Here is a 5,067-nt window from a genome sequence, read left to right as displayed (position 1 = left end):
CGCCTCCACCTTTTTGGGGCTGAAAAGCTCCCGGAGCAGCGGGATTTTCGCACGGCAGGGACGGGGAGACTGCAACAGGAGCTGGTCTCCTTTTTTCCCCCCTTTTTCCTCCGCCGGCTCCATCGGATGGGCTTGGGGTGCGCTGCCCTTAGGGTAGCGAGGGGGGCGAGGAGGAAGAGGAGAGCCCCCGGGCAGGGGCTGGAGGTGGTCCGGCTGTTCGTGGGGCAGAAGGAAAGAGCGCAAATCCCTCTCGGAGTTCCTCTGGTGCAACATGTTGATGCAGAACAGCGGGTTTCTGGGCGGACCGAGAGCTGCGCCGCAGTGCAATCCGCGCAGCGCCTTTTGCCCAGGCAATGTTGTCGTTGGCAGAAGGAAAATGAAATATAAGCGGGGAAGTATTTTAATGGGGAAGGAGGGAATTCGCAACTGTTAATTATTTGGTGACCTTGTATTCGATTTGTTTGAGCCCCTTATAAAAACACTAATGCACACCAGACGGCCGCAGCGAGGCAGCGAGCAGCCGCTTCCAAGCCCAGCCGTGCGCCCGGGCGAGGAGCGAGGGCTAAAGCCGTTACCGGAGCAAATCCAGTGAAAAATATGTATTTTTTTCGATGATTTTTTTTTTCCTTAGTTTGCATTCGTTTTCCTTTGGGAATCCTCCGCGGGCAGAGGCGGAGCGGGGACGCGCAGCGCCCGCAGCACAGGTAGCGCTGCGGGGTCGCTCGGCAATGGGAAAGGGGGGGCTCGAGCGTGTCAGGATGCTAATTTCGAACCCCATCCTACAACCGATTTTTATTTTATTTTATTTTATTATCATTATTTTTAATCCAGAAATCCCCCGGCAGGGCTTGCTAGGAGGCCCCTTTTTATTCTTATTATGATTATTATTATGATTTTTTTTTTTTTTTTTTTTGAGGACGGTGGGATCGAGCTCTCCGCTTGGGGCTGTTCAATTTTCAGCGCTCACAGGGCTACGCCGTGGCCAGGGCTGGGCTAACCCTAACCGGGAACCGGGAGGCGAGAAAACCCGGGGCAGCCCTGGGCCAAGCCCGGGCAGCGGCTGAGCCCCCAGCCCGCAGCCTCGCCGTACTCGTTCTCGTCCTCCCTCCGCAGTTCTGGAGAAAAAAAGCAGCTTGTCGGAGAAATGTTCTTTCCCTTGCGCCGGAGATTTCGCGGCAGGCTGTGATCGGGAGTCGTTGTGTGCCTGAAATGTGGTTTCCGAGCGAAAGGGGACGTTTCAGCCCTTGCTAGCTGTGGGCAGATCTGGATATTGTTTGGATTTTTTTTTCCTTCACTGTATCCTGGCTCTTCCAGCTCTATCGCCCAGAAATAATCCTCCGAAGCGTCCCCTCGCTGCTTTTCTTAGCTCCGAGCCCCGGGGATATTCGGTCCCGTTTCGGCGACGCGAACGAACCCGGGAGGGGCAGGAAGACGCCGTGATTTCTCGTCGATCGAAATATTTCGGGGGGCGAAACGGTGGCAAACGGGGGGGGGGGGGGGGGGGGGTGGGGGCTCTTACAGCAGGCAGAACCCCCCGGGGAAGCCCCTCTCCTCCCCAGGGCGGGCAGACACCGAGTCTGGAGTCCCCCGGAGTCCCCCAGAGCCCTTCCCGGAGCTCTCGGGGACCGGGACCGGCTGCTGGGAACCGGCGAAACCGAGCCGAGGACCGGGGCTGCCGCTGCCCATCCCGGGGCAGCCTTCCCGGCACGGATGCTGCGAGCCGGGGATGGAAGGTAGGTTGTAGTCGTGTGCCTTCCCGCCGCGTTGTGGGGCTGGAAACAGCCCCCCCACGTTGGTTTGCTCGGCTTTGGGTAGATTTAGGAACTCGCCCGAGGAATTCGTCCGTCTTTCCCCTGTAACTCGCCAGCTATGCGAACGAAACGTTTCGATCTCCTCAAGCCGGTGTCATAAAAAAACAACAACTCTCGAAGCCGGGGAATTGAGAGCCGTGGAAATACCACACATGGAGAGGCAGCCCCTTGTTCGCAGGGCTCCGAAAGCAAATACCTGTCAGCGTTGCGACTCCGCAGGCAAGGGGCAGCCCGTCCCAATTACACGGGCTTTAATTTCCAGCTCATTGGCGAGCGAGAGGCTGCGAGGGGTCTTTTAAAACTGCAAATGTGCTTTTGGTTTGCGAGTTTAAATACGGCTCGAAAGAGAATTTGGGAACGGGGGAAATTCTTCTCGAATGCGGTTTTGGGTATAATTTGCAGTGATGTAAAGTTCAGATCCGAGCCCTGATGAATTGGCCGGGAGCCCGGTACCTGATCTGCCATGAAAAGGGAAACTCGGTGTAGCCTTCCTTAACCCCCGGCTCGCCTCAAAGGCCGGGCTGCCTGCGCCAAAGAGGGGCTGGGGAGCCCGAGGTGCTTCCCACGGGGAATTAAAGGAAACGTCGCGCCTCCGAAAGGGGTTTCGCCGCGGGGATGACAGAGCCGCCGGCACCGCCAAGAGGGGAGAAGCCGGGGAAAGGGCGAGCAGGGGGCTCGGCACAGCCCCCCCGACCCCTGCCCTTGTCCCTGCCCCTGTCCCTATCCCGAAGCCTTGGGGAGGACTCTGCTCCGTCCCCCGCCGCTGGCACACGCTTAAATCCGGCGTAGCCTGCTCCTTTCTCTCTCCCCCCTGCCCGCCCCCAGTATTTTATCTTGGCCTGCAAAAATAAACAACGGCGAGTGGAAATAAGGGTAATGCTCCTTACGTAGCTAACATTCGTCTAAATTAACGCTGCGAGCATAAACACATCCCCTCGGGGCGTTTGCAGCGATGTGTGCTTTCCCCTGCCCGTCTCTCTTCAAATAGTTCAGGAACGGGAATAACAATAGGGACAGCCTCAGCTGGCCCGACAAAAAGGCAGAGCTTTGAGCGGGGTGGTAGAAACCACGGGGTTCACCCCAAATCCTTCTCTGCTTCGGGGGAAACCCGGAGATGCCGAGTCCCGGGTTGCACAAAGGGATGGGGACAGCCCGGGTGTCCCTGCGCCTTCCTTGTCTTGTGTGCTGGAACAAAGGTCCCCAAAGAGGAGCGACCCCTGCCCTGCTTCTGGAGGCTCCCGAGGTGCCGCTTTCTCTCCCTGATTTTTTTTCCTTACTTTTTTTTTTTTTTTTTTTTTTCTCCTCTGTTTTTTTTCCCACCCTCTCGACCGCACTGGGAGCGAGCCAGTCCCGGGTTAGGATTATGTATTCATCTGGAATTATTAGGTTACGAGAGTGAATAAATAGCGTTTATCTGATCGGATCCGAAGCCGCTTATTTGAAATAGCCGGGATCCCTGCCCCTCGCTGACAAAAGAGCCGGGAACGCCGCATCCAGCGAGACTTTTCCAGCGCCGAGCTGCTGCTGCCGGAGCCCGGCTCGCAGCCCCGCTCGCCCGGGGCCACCTTCCTGCTCCCGGTGGCCATGTCCCCAGAGTGCCGTGCCACACGACGGGACACACCGTGCCCCAGCCCCGCCAGGCTGCGGCTTGGGAGGGTGCTGGTGGAGAGCGCGTTTTGCACGGCCACCCCCCGAAGAAGCCTCTGGGAGCCCCAGAGCGGAGCTGGCTCCTCCCTTGCCCCTCCAAAAGGGTCTGCAGACCCTTCACAACCCCAGCAGCAAGGATCCGAGGGGATTTTTTTCCCCCGTTTCCCTGCCGCCTAACCCACACCCCGGCGGGGCCGCGCCGCGCTGCCACCTGTGCCCTCCCCCGGGAAAGGGCTGGGGGAAGAGATTCGGCTCCGGAGGGACACGGGACTGGAAGCAGCCCCCCGTTGTCCCCTCCACCCCATGCCGAAAGGGAAGTGCCAAAGGGGGCGAGCATCTCCCTCGGGAACAAAACTGCCCCCCACCCCACCCTCCCCGGCAGAGCCGTGCAGGCTCTGCCCGCATCCTAACGCCGGGGCTGAGGGCAGGGGTAAGGGGCTGCTCTGCTTCCCTGGGGGTCGCTGAAGAAGGGGGGGAGGCGGAAAGCTTCCCTGCACCCCGGCGATGCCAGGAGTCCCCGCTGCACCCACCAGGTGCCCCCGGCCGTGTGCGTGCAGGCAGTGTTTGGGGGGGGGGGGGGCAGAGGCAGGTGAGGGGGAGGAGGAGAGGGGCTTGGGGTCGTGCCCTCGGGGTGCACACCCCCTTCTGGCTGACCCCCCTCTGCGCCGCTCCCCAGGGCTGTTTTTATTTATTTTATTTTCTAGTCTGTAGAGTTGTTACCATCACCTGGGGCATCCCCATCTTTCGGGGGCTTGTTTCTTACAGTCTCCCTCCAGGACACCCCCGAAAGGGCTTCTTCTCCCCGGAGCAGCCACAGGGGCAGGTTTCTTCTCCACCGTCCCCACTGGAGCCCCCACTCTCCATCTGTTCCCTCTTGGTGGCTGTGGGAACACATAGCCACGCACCGTGACTCTCCGGTGTGTCAATCCGTGCTGCTGGCCTGCGTGCTGAGCCGCACTCATTTTTACATTGCTGTGGCATGCCTGAAGGTCTTGGTTTCCATAAATCATCCCGTTGTCCCTCCTGCCCCCCAGGAGGTTCCCCCAGACCTGTCAAGTAGAGCCGAGGTTGTGAAATACACTGATTAGGAATAGTGATGACCTTTGGTATCAATAAATAACAGGGGCTGTATATTTCTTTAGGCTCCCTTTCAGCCTCTGGAGCAGGCTGAGCTTGGAAAAGCGGTGAGGGGCTGCTGAACAGAGGCTCCAGTGACACTTTTACTATTGAAATATACACAAGCTTTACTAGCTTCTGGGGAAACCCGGGGCTTTGGGAATTTTTGTATTTGCTGGGTTGTAAACATTTTATTGGAAAGCAGCTCAGGGGAATCTGGTTTGCTTTCTGGGCTGCATTTTGTACACCCATGTGTCAAAAAAGAAGTCTATTTTTTTTTTCTCTTGGTGAAGAACTTAGAAGTATATATGTGCATATGTATATATGTACATATGTATACAAGCACACCGTGGATGCTGTCTGGGCTGATGGGCCAAGGCCATGCCTGAGTAGGGGCTGCCATGTGCTGCCTCTGGTGTGGGAATGGGATCTCCTGTCTGGTGTGATTCATTCTCTTCTCTTCTCTTCTCTTCTCTTCTCTTCTCTTCTCTTC

At 57.7% G+C, this 5,067-nt stretch overlaps 1 protein-coding gene across 1 annotated transcript in view; it reads left to right on the top strand.

Annotated features, from left to right (window-relative positions):
• Positions 1 to 5,067, top strand: part of GDF6 (growth differentiation factor 6) — a 10,042-nt gene that overhangs the window by 3,383 nt on the left and 1,592 nt on the right. The gene's annotated exons all lie outside the window — the stretch shown is intronic.

The sequence above is a fragment of the Oxyura jamaicensis genome, assembly GCF_011077185.1.
Source record: "Oxyura jamaicensis isolate SHBP4307 breed ruddy duck chromosome 2 unlocalized genomic scaffold, BPBGC_Ojam_1.0 oxy2_random_OJ72906, whole genome shotgun sequence".
NCBI classification, from domain to species: domain Eukaryota; kingdom Metazoa; phylum Chordata; class Aves; order Anseriformes; family Anatidae; genus Oxyura; species Oxyura jamaicensis.
The sequence above is the reverse complement of the archived record's forward strand: the minus strand, read 5'-3'. Positions and strand labels throughout refer to the sequence as shown.